The 12,507-nt window shown below is 32.6% G+C and overlaps 1 protein-coding gene and 1 long non-coding RNA gene across 2 annotated transcripts in view; one reads left to right on the top strand and one right to left on the bottom strand.

The window, feature by feature from the left end:
• LOC120769570 (leucine-rich repeat and fibronectin type-III domain-containing protein 2) overlaps positions 1 to 10,682 on the bottom strand; it is a 32,365-nt gene extending 21,683 nt beyond the window's left edge. The window contains exon 1 of the mRNA XM_040096625.1: positions 10,567 to 10,682. The gene's annotated coding sequence lies outside the window, so the exon portion shown is untranslated. The remainder of the gene's footprint in view (positions 1 to 10,566) is intronic.
• On the top strand, positions 2,836 to 3,860 carry LOC120769573. The gene is made up of 2 exons (XR_005704855.1): positions 2,836 to 2,875; positions 3,003 to 3,860. It is a non-coding gene; the product is annotated as an uncharacterized LOC120769573 (long non-coding RNA).
• Positions 10,683 to 12,507: the final 1,825 nt, after the last annotated feature.

Below are 12,507 nucleotides of genomic sequence, written 5' to 3'. Positions count from 1 at the left end.
TGTCGGAAACAAAAAATTTAAAGAGATTCATATTTGCCAATAACTTATGTTCAAGTTAAACTAGGAAAATTTCAAAAAACAAAATTCTAAATTTTTTTAAAAAGTGGTTTTTGACCAAAAAAATGTTACTTTATGTTGCTTAAACATATGTTCAAACTTTATTTTGTTAATTTTTTTAGTTTAAATAGAAGATAATTTAATGCCAAAGATAATAAGCTTTGCCCCAATTCCATACGTTTAGTTTTTTTCAATCCTGCCCGCCAATTAAGAAAAATCGTAAAAATGAAAAACAGAGTCAAAGTTTTCGCTTTCTGCCCAAGCGCTCATATATCGCTCGGTCACTATTTCCCTTCTAGCTTCAACAATATTTCGAATTCCCATCTATATTATCTCTTAAAATCTTTCTTTAATTCGGAACTTTGACAGCTAATCGACTAATTGACAGCTAATCGAGTTCAGTAGGTTTTGACGTTTATCAATTGGAAACGAGAGATGGCCAGCTTGAAATTTTACCAAAAAAATGTGTAAACGGAGGGATTTGTTGCATCGTTCAAGACCACTTATAAAAAATGTAAAACAATGAAAATTAAATAAATTTATGAAATTTAAAGATATTTGATGAAACGTTTTGTAATTTGAAGCATCATAGTTTTATTTTCAATGGAAAATGATTAAAAACATTTAATGATTGAGAACTAACAAGCTTAAATCCTACTATTGTGTATTGAAAGGACAAAAGTCAGTTGTTATAATATTCTTTAAAAAGATTTAAATAGTTTCTCCATATAATAAATAACCAATATTTAGTAATTTTTATTCGTACTAAATGTTGGGTATTGGGTTGATAAATGCCCAAAAATTGTTATTTTGTTCAACCTGACCATAATGGAAAATGTTATAAAAAACGCTAATTTTGAGGCGCTCTCACACTGAAATAAGTTTAACATCCCTTAATTCCTGGTATTCATTTGCAAGTTTTGTCACATTAGTAAACAGTTGGTTTGAATATTGGTTTTGCGTATGTTCGAAAAGACGACAATCCAATCAGATTCTGTGACACCATTGATAATCAGAATTGGTTTGCAATTCTGACAGCTAAGCAATTCTGTCTTGGATTCCACAACACCCCTGAATGTAGCACCTCTAAAGGGATTTGCTTAAGTGGTTTAGGAGATGTGCACATTAAACCATTTAGAAGGCGAGGCCCTGCAAAATTTTTATTCCACATGTGCCCCTTGCGACCCTCTGTGCCAAATTACAGTTCCTTATCTTAATTTAGTTTAAGTTATGGTCCTTTATACGTTTTCCATAAATGGAATTTTGCGGGCGTGGCAGTGGTCTGATTATGCCCATCTCCGCCTTTTTCCCCAAGGAACAGTGTATCAACTTTCATCAAGATATCTTAATTTTTACTCAAGTTACAACTACACTGGCGGACGGACGACCGACAGACAGACAGCAAGCGAGTTTCAACTCGTCTCGCCATCCTGATCATTTACATATATATATACAACCAGATATCTATCTCGATTAGTTTTTGGTGATACATACAACAGTTAGGTGAACAAAACTATTATACTCGGTAGCAACATGTTGGAAGAGTATAAAAATAGTTTAACTATTTATAAATAATTCGACTGTAATTTGAGAGTTAGTTTAAGAATATTTCAAATATGTATATTCATGCTTTTTTTTAACGGTAGAAGTCGTGGTGAGTTGTCTTTTACATTGAAACAGCAATAATGCTCAAATGAGAACAACAACACTACAGAAGGGCGACACGCCGACCCGAAACTCATCTCTTTGCTTGTTGTGAGAGCTCATAATCTCGTTTTAAGTTGACAGCATGAGTTCATGATCATTGAGCATTCATGAGTAAATTTCTTACAAAACTTTAAGCTTTTTATTTTATTAAAATTTTTCTATGAGTTATAAAATTCGTAAGAACAAAAACTCCCTAAAATAATCAAACTTTAACCGTTTACAATTTAAAAAGTTAGGATAAGGAATTTGTTGTGATTGAGCCTTTTGAAGAGCATTACATTCCTCTAAAGCCTATGAAACGATATACTTTTTGAAGTAGTTATAAGCTAGATTTTAATTATAATATCTGATAACGTGAATAATTTAAAAACTGTAGAATTCTCCGAAAATGATATTTATTTTTGACTTTCGGTTAAATTATTTTTGTTTATTAAATTTAAATTTTGTAAGAGAAACAAATGGGTCTGGTGAACGAGGGCAAGACGAAATATCTCCTGTCATCAAACAAACAGCCGTCGCACTCGTAACTATTCACCTACGCCACTGTTGACAGTCATAACTTCGAAGTTGTAGATAATTTCGTCTATCTTGGAACTAGCAACAACAACAACGTCAGCCTCGAAATCCAACGAGGATATCTCTTGTCAACAGGTGCTACTTCGGACTAAGTAGAAGTAAAGTCCTCTCGAGACGAACAAAAACAAAACTCTATAAGTCACTCATTATTCCAGTTCTGCTATATGGTGCAGAGGCATGGACGATGACAACGAGAGAAAAGTTCTGCGAAAGATTTATGGTCCTTTGAGCGTTGGACACGGCGAATATCGCATTCGATGGAACGATGAGCTGCTTGAGATATACGACGACTTTGACATAAGTAGTTCAGCGAATTAAAAGACAGTGGCTACGTCCGAATGGACGAAAACATTACAGCTCTGAAAGTATTCGACGCTGTACTCGCCGGGGGAAACAGAGGAAGGGGAACACATCCACTCCGTTGAAAGGACCAGGTGAAGAGGGACCTGGCTTCGCTTGGAATCTCCAAATGGCGCCACTTTGCGAAAAGAAGAAAAGTAATCGGTTTCTACACCAATAAAGAAGAAGAAGAAGTGTAAGTATTAAAATGTTTGCTTTTATTGAGGTTTTAAGGATTTTTTTAAATCGATTGTGATTAGAATAAATATGTATTTATATAATTGACCGTTTAGCTTCTAAAATTAATGTTTCCTATCTATTAGAGCGGACATTGTATCGGGAGTGGATTGAAATAAACATGCTTTGGAGTGGTAATAACAAAGTATAATTTTTAGGAACACTTAGTATACTTTGAGCTGTTTATTGTATTACATGCACGCACTCACAAACCACACAAAGAATATAAGCTATTTATAATAGAAAGCGTTACCACAGCATCATAGGCCACAGAGTAATTGTTGTCTCTTTGTAAAATTATTTACGTTATTATCTCCCATAAAATAGAATGGAACTGTCTCCTGTTCAATATATCTGTATTTATTCCTAATTAGTAACAAAGTAACTTATACAAAACTTATCAGCAGGCTGATATTCATATTCACTTTGACAGCTAGGAACGCCGTTGTGACGCTCAATGCAAATAAGTATAGCTAAAAACGATCATCACTTATCGGCAAAGCGCCTTCAGCCTGGCATAAATTTCTGCTAAAATGAAAGTCACGGGTGGAGCACTGACTACTTCTCAGCCTGATGAGATAGGCGCACACTTTACCATACATTCTTTGGAGCATGTTCATATGGATTACCTATTTCAAGCTTTTATTCAAATATGCCCAAAGAGCACACACAAAACCGTTAAAGTGGGTTGAATAAACAATTCATCGAAATCCTCAATTGGAAATAATATATATGTACATAGTAATAAATACTAAAAAGTAGTATAACAAACTGCAAGGGCACCTTTTACCATATCTACATACATAAGTACATGTATTTGTAGTGTTCGCAAACATACATACATACATATGTGCATATACAAGTATATTAAATTTCTACGCATGCACCTACGTAATAGCTCTTGAACATTTATTAATAAATAATAAGGATAAATATTAAGAACAGATTTTATGTTTTATTTTGTGGCAAAAGGATTTACAGATCTAGTTCTAGAATGAAAGCCACCGGTGGTAGGAATAAAGGGATGTTGAACTTATTCCAGTGTGAGAGCGCCTCAAAATTAGCGTTTTTTATTACATTTTCCATTATGGCCAGATTGAACAAAATAACAATTTTTGGGCATTTATCAACCCAATACCCAATATTTAGTACGAATAAAAATTATTAAATATTGGTTATTTATTATATGGAGAAACTATATAAATATTTTTAAAGAATATTATAACAACTGACTTTTGTCCTTTCAATACCCAATAATAGGATTTAAGCTTGTCAGCTCTGAATCATTAAATGTTTTTAATCATTTTACATTGAAAATAAAACTATGATGCTTCAATTTATTTTTTATTATTATTATTATTTTTACATTTTTTATAAGTGGTCTTGAACGATGCAACAAATCCCTCCGTTCACACATTTTTTTGGTAAGATTTCAATCTGGCCATCGCTCGTTTCCAATTGATAAACGTCAAAACCTACTGAACTCGATTAGCTGTCAAAGTTCAGTAGGTTTTGACGTTTAGCAATTGTTCTCTCACTTCCAGTGAGAGAGGAGTTGGGCATCCCATTATTCCTGTTGTGCACATTGTCAGCTAGCTCAAGACGAGTATTGCCGCTTTGCTCTCGGATTGAATACACACCCGTCTCAATGAAGCTTCAAGTGCTGAACACATTGAGCGCGACAGACTGCAAGCGACATTTGTCAAATATATTTATTTTATATTTGCCAACGGCGGTAGAGTTGACAGTAGAGAGATGAGGTAGAGTGGTGTTGCCACTAGTATGTAAAATGTAAAATTATTCAAAGCTCTAACAAACCTGTCGTTATTTTACAAATAAAAGCATAACATAGCTCTATTATATCATTTGTAATAACAATTGATAATTTAAAACAAATCAATTTACCCATTTTCTTATTTTTTGCATAAAAAATTTCACTTTGAACAAAATACTAAAATTTCATTGAAAAGAAAAGTATTAGTATGGCTACAACGAAATTGTATACATGCAAAATGGACAGCTGTGTTGTCTAGTGTCAGTGGCGAACGCAGGAAAAAAATTGGGGAGGGAGTGGTTTTAGGTAAAAAGACAATGTTTCATTATTTTATTCACAAATCGAAGTCTAATCTTCTTTTATTTTGGGCCATAACATTTAAAATTTACGAATTTACTAATTTCTAGTGATCCGCTTACCACAAAAATTCTTCTTACATCTCTTCTTTTATTTTGGGCCATAACATTTAAAATTTACGAATTTACTAATTTCTAGTGATCCGCTTACCACAAAAATTCTTTTTACATCTCTGGTGAGGCCTATATTAGAGTATGCTTCTGTGGTTTGGAACCCTAGTTACCAAGTCCATTCGGATAAGTTAGAGTCCGTTCAAAAACAATTTTTACTTTTTGCCTTAAATCATTTGCATTGGGATTCCAGTTTAAATCTTCCCCCTTACACTAACCGTTTAAAACTTTTAAATCTCCCGACACTCGCTAGACGTAGGGAGATGCTTGGTATAATATTTCTTGTAAAACTCATGAATGGGTCAGTGTGTAGCCCATCTCTGTTATCTGATATTAATTTTAACGTTCCCGCTCGCTCTACAGCAGTTTAGACCCTTACTTTTAAAATTTTCTATAACAAATTTTGAGTTAAACGAACAATTCCGCCTTATATGTCATGATTTCAATTCTCATTCCAGCACATTTGATCTAACAGACTCACTCTTTACCATTAAAAAAATTATTTTATCTACTCTTAACAAGTAACATTTAAAAAATTATAAACTTCAATTTAATTCTTAATTTTGGCTGTTGAAATTTTTATTTCTGCAGCTGAGCAGCTTAAGATCGCAACGCTTATAACTCTCTTGCCTTTTATGACTCGGCTAATTCCGAAAATACGACACACATTTTATAGTTTAGAGAGTGGTCTGGTAACAATTCTAGATTTCATTTAAATTGGTTCTGATAGCTTTCGATAATAACGATGATTTGTTGTCGAACTTTTTAAAAATATATGTCCACTTGTGCACACATGTCTGAAACAAAGAGTAGACTTGCGGTAGTGAAATGCGCAACTTTTGCAAATTGATTTTATTACAGTAGTTTGCAAGCAATTTGTAACACACAAATGTAAAATATGTCTATACGAGATAAAAAAATACCACAGCAACAGTTCTTGTTGTGACAATCTTGCCGAGCCGGAATATGTTAGAAGCCAACTGACCCAAATTAATTCTTCCAACACGTCTTTCGCAATTTACAATGCACCGCAAACAAGTTCCTTTCAACCGATGATAGCGGGTCAATCATTTCCACCGCAGATACTAAGCAAGCCAATTATTGCTATATACATATATGTATGTATGTACAACAGATTAAATAAATCTTTCAGTTATTTATGGTAAAAGCAGCCTAATTTTAAAAAATATATTTATTATTGTAATATCATCCATCGAAATCACTAGAGAGCATTTTTATTAAAATTTGGCTTTTACATTAGTAAAAAAAGATATGACTTACTTGCCTAAACACACCAAAAGTGGAAAAAAGACAAATTATTTTTAGATACTCCTTTGATTTAGTTGATCTAAAGGCTAATTTTACTTCCAAAAGTAATTTTGTGTCATATATTTTATACTCTTTTTTTATTCTACATATTTTGGGTAAACCTCAATTATTTCCAAAAATGTGGAAGAAAGCACGAATGAAAAAAAATATTGCTTTGATATAATAGTAACTGGGTTAAAAGAATTAATTTTTTAAAGATAAAAGCTATTCTATTCTATATGAACCTAGCCAAAAATCCTGTTAAACTAATAGAAACGACAAATAAAATGTTCTAATAAATTGTCGACTATTTGTTGTTGTACAAAAATCGCATCGAAAAGCTGGAAAATCACTAGAATCGTAGTAGTAAAGAAAATACTATATATTAAAGGATTTGAAATGAGATAAAAACGATTTTTTGACTAGGTCTGGTTTCGACATTAATTGCGCTTATTTTTACTTCTCCTGTCTTGCTCTACGACTTTTTGAACAAGAGAAATTGGTGTTTGATATAATAATATAGAGCACAGCATGCAAATTCCTACTTTTTACAATCTAAACTAAATAGTTTCTTTAGTTTTAACATTAAATCTGCTATCCATGTTTGCCATTAAAAACCAGTAAACGTGTGCAAGAAGTGACCCTACGTCAAAACGGGCTGTTCGTAATGGTTGACGATTCAATGTCGCGAGAATACGTTTTAATTGAATCAGTAAGTTATTTTGGACCAGATACCCGGTTAAGAAAACTAATACTAGAGGTGCTACATTATGGTGGACAGCTTACGTTCTAAAGCAATTTAAATCTGATTTACATATTTGTTACACACCCACCCCACAATTAAAAAGAGGTATAAACTTAGGGGCTTTAAATTCAGCTGTTCAAATAAAGCAACTATTGCTATTGAAAACCAAACTATTCTAGCAAGGCGCGCACTCTACCACACATTCTTTGACGCGAGCTCATATCGATTACCTACTTCAAGTTTCAACGAGCACACACAAAACCGTTAAAGTGGGTTGAATCAACAATTCATTGAAATCATCTAATTGAAATAAAACCGCCCCATGCCCTTATGTAAGTGTACTAAATGCTAAAAAGTAGTATAACAAACTGCAATTGTACATTATATGATATATATGTACATGTATATGAAGTGTTTGAAAACATACATACTTACATATGTGCATATTCATACATACATACATACTTGTATATATTAGATTTCTACGCCTGCACCTACCTAATAGCACTTGCAATTTGAACATATATAGTAATAGTATTAATAAATATTAAAGACAGCTTTTAGTACAACAACAGTGGAGAAAGTCAATTGGTGGCGCAGATTGTTTTTGGATGGAGCTTAGTATTATGGAATGGGTAAATTTTGACCATTAGGTAGGTTGCCTTTTATATATCGAAATTCGAGAGCAAAAACAAATTTTACTTATCCAAAATCGCTTTATTGTTTTTCAAAATATTCTCAATTAAAATCTAAATACTTTAGCATTTCAGCAAGTTGTCGAAGCACTTTCGCCATTCTGATTGATTGGTATCTTCAAAACATGCCTTTTGAACGCTTCAACCGCTTGTTTAGGTGTCGAAAAACGTTAACCTCTTAGTTTATTTTTTACGAGCGGGAATAAAAAGAAGTCATTCGATTCCATGTCAGGACTTCGCGGTGCTTTACTCATCAAATCGATCTCAAAAATGCAAAAGTTTCAGTCATAGAAGCATCGCTTCTCTCCACCACTCGACACGAGCCTTATTTTGAGCGATCGACAAATTGTGTGCAAATTGAATATATGCTAGTCTCCCTAATGCCCATAGTTGTCTCAATATCACGATAGGTTAAATAACGATCTTCTAATATCAGTTTGCGCACAGCATCTACGAACTTGATTGAATTCACAATACCGTCGATGAACACTGGTCCTTGATGGAGCTTCATCGTCGAAAAATTGAATTAAGTTCATCTATGTACGCTTGATGACTTCATCCTCGAGAAGAATATTTTAAATAACTGTAAATCACACAAACAGCACTGATATGTCAAAACGTTCTGAGTATGCATACCATCAAAAATGTCAAATTCTATTATAGAATTGTGGGTTTCCAGTTGCAACACTTGTGTTGCCAAATCCCGAAATATAAAAGGCAACCTACGTAGTATGTACATTTGTAAAACACATATGTACATATAAACACTTGTATATCGCATATATCTACATGCAATACAACTATGCACATTTGGTTTGTTGCAAGTAATGTTGTTGCTATTCTTTTGATGTTATTGTATTTGTAACCTCAATAAAAATCATGTGAAAAATGTGGTTAAGCTCAGAGCCATGCTTAGATTTCTTCTCTCCTATGATTGTGATCCACTAACAACTCTCGTCACTAATAGATTGCGGTATACAACTGTACATGCTGAGTATTCCAAAACGGAAAAGAAAAAAATATCTAAAAACAGCAATTTAATGAAATGTCAAAATGGTCCGAATGACAATTTGTTTAGTAAAGAGCATTACGAATTCAAACATGTATTCATGGATTTAAGTACTACGTTTGGTTTGCTGTTATATTTATTTTGTTTAAATCTGAGTGAGGTTAAGTGGAGTAAATGAAAATTTAATATTATTATTTTCGGCAGACAAGTCCACAAAAGACAACGTCAAAAGACGCCACTTCATGCTATGCTCCATGACTGGGACTGTGTTCATGAGCTCTTACCCATTTTGTTAAAATTGAGAAACCTATGTAGTATTTATTAGCAATTTAAAAGGCATTTTAAAAATTTTTTTGCTTATGAAACTACCTTTTTCTAATAGGCTTAACTAGATGATCATACTGTCATTTATGGTATATTAATATATAACAAATCTTCAAATATATTAAACTAACAAAAAACAAAACATATTATAAAAATTACTTTACGGACAAGCCTTTCCTGCAAGTAAGCTAAAAAGCCTTTATTATGTTTAAAATAGTCTTTTTGGCAAGAAAAAATTTTCTAATATCACCTCCCAATAATTTTTTAATTTAGATAGTGAAGTTCCGTTACTTATTTCATTAAATAGCAGACTTGTAAATATATTTGGTAAATGGTTACACCAACGCCTTATTTGTTGGCGAATAATATTATTGAATTTATTCAGCTTGCGGAGTTATAACCCGCGCACACAGAATTATTAATCAGAAAATAGCCATAGTATTTGCATTATACTTAACGGTATAAGAATATTGTTTGTGTACTTGTAAGTATGATTAAAATAACTTTAAAATCTCGCGTGTTGCATTGTCCGTAATGAGCACAGCGTTGTTACTTTAGTTTACACGACAACATATAAATATGAACATATGTGTATGTGTTGCGTTAGCACCAAACCCCAGCGGAATGCTATACATTCCACACTATCACAGCGCACAGATCATATCGTATATGTACATACATACATATATACTGCGTATAAACGTTTCTTCTGCTGCTTCTGGCCAAGCGCTCAATAATACCAGTCTATTGTAGATATGTACTAGTCGAACAACAGCTTTGGCCGGCACGTAATATTGAGAGTCGAATTAACATACAAACGTGAATGTAACCATTATTGGTGCTTAGAACAGGTTTCGGAATAAATGTCTTACATTTAAAAACAAAAAGCGTATTGAAATGTGTTTAATGAAAATTTTTATTCTGTAAATTGGTTGAAAGTTTTATAGATTAATGTAACGATATGTACTGTAGATGAAGCGCTGGAGTAAACCGAGTGTGCGCTCTTCGTAAATATTTATTTTAAATTCCGAAGTACATACTTATGTATGAATTCGTTTATGAGAGCATGAATAACATACATATATTTCCACCCATATGTTTTAATAAACCGATCACAAAAACATGGTAATTAACACTTTGAGAGCTTTTTAGGCCAAATGGATCCAAATAAAATAGATATTATCGTATATTTTAACAACAGAAACACTTTACTCACACGCGAAAGCTATTAAACTTTTTATAATTCATAAACGTATGTACTTATGTATGTGCGTATATACATATGTACAAATAAACGGGTATAAGAAAACTTATACATGAGTATTCACCTCTATATCTTGTATAAAAAAAAAATAACCAGAAAAACGCTTCTCTACTAAAAAGTCCGAATGAATTGCGGTTTAAACCGAAAGCTAGCCACAGGTACGTTGTGGCAAGCCGAAACCTCAAGAGACGACTGGTGCAATACCTAACTTCAACCACTTATTCAACCAACAGAAGACACCGATCTTCGTAACAGAAGAACAGCAGAATAGTCAGAGCAAATATTGAAAAGTATAAATACAGTGGTAATAACTAACATTTGAGTGAAGGAAATTCACATACCCAAAAGGAAAATTTAAGTTTAAGTTAAGTTCGGATTAGTTTTAGTGTGCAATGCAGACAGTTGCAAATATTTTACCACCACCTTAAGAATACCCCTGGATTTGATTCTTGCAAGTTGCAAGAGTATAACATGTTCGTTTTACGTTCCTTACTTGTTTTGAGTTTATTTTACTCCATCACTTTTAATATCTCTAAATTTATACCTTTCAATATCTCTAAATTTATATCTTGGAGTGTAGCGATGATTTCGGCACAAAAACAGTAAATTTTAGTTATGCAATGATGTTTCATGGATCTCAAATAAATTTTATATTCCCCAAATACCGAAAATCGGGTTGAGTTAACACAAGGGACTGATTATTTTTAATGTAAAGCATTACTACTGCGTCAGTTCATAAATGAAAGCATGGATATTAAAAAAAAAACCGGATATAACAGAAAACAATTTTTAAAGTCGCCGGTAACAAAATATTTAACAATACACAAAACACAGATATTACAAATAAATTTAACTGAATATTTACATTTACTGATTAGGTACACCAACTTACACCTGAACATATTTTAGTCTCCAGTATTAAGTATTTAAGAAAGGGAAGAGAAAATACCATTTCCAAATAACTTTAATCAAAATACATATTTACTTAATTAACAATTGATACACTAAGGAAAACACATACAGTAGTTGTCGAATCTTACGTTGTACACCTAATTCGTAAAATCCTTCATAGAAAAATAATACTACCACTTTTACAAATAAATAACCAAATACATTTTGTTTAAAATATATATGTACATTCATTCATATACAATTTAATTCAACGACAACAAAATTTTAAAACTTTATTTATTAAAAAAAAAGGTTTTAATTTCGTGTCTTTTCCTTAAAGATTTCTTTCAAATACCTTAGTACCTAAAGATTTGACAGTTCCAAATTGTTTGATACACATACTTCTAACAAAAAGATTGCTGCTTCCTGTTTAACCTAATTTTGCGATCGTAATATAAAAATGTCAATAAGATAATTTTAATTGTTCGTTAAACCGAAAACTCGTTATTTCTAAAGTTCGTTGTACTGGACGACCATTGCACGAACTCTCTTTAAATAAACACTACAAAATATTCTCGATATACGAAAACTAGGACACAAAGCATTACACGCTTATCTCAAAATAATATTATTATGATATATTTCTGTCAATATTATTGTCAGTTTACTTGTATTAAGAATTATTTTTAACTTTTTAGTTTGAAGTACTCTAAACGTGTACGCATCATCTAAGACTAAGCGAGATAGATATGGGGTTATATACTTGTATGTACATATACATATAGAATATAAATGATCAGGATGACAAGAAAAGTTGAAATCCAGACAGTCACGTCTATTTGTCCGCCTGTCCTTGAGTAAAAATTGAGATATTTTGATGAAACTTGGTATGCGGGTTCCTTAGTACAAAAAAAAAAACACGAGTTCATCGATGGGCGCCACGGACGGTCGAACCACTTCCACGCTCACAAACCGCCATTAACCAAAAACTTATAAAGTGCCATAACTGAGGACTAAATTAAGATATAAAACTCTAATTTGGTCGCGGGATCGCAGTAGCAAGGGGCACCTGGGGGCAAAATTTTTTGAAAAAATAGTGGTCGTGGACCAGCCA

This window comes from Bactrocera tryoni, chromosome 2, assembly GCF_016617805.1.
Source record: "Bactrocera tryoni isolate S06 chromosome 2, CSIRO_BtryS06_freeze2, whole genome shotgun sequence".
Lineage (NCBI taxonomy): Eukaryota > Metazoa > Arthropoda > Insecta > Diptera > Tephritidae > Bactrocera > Bactrocera tryoni.
This window is presented reverse-complemented; position numbering and strand designations above follow the sequence as displayed.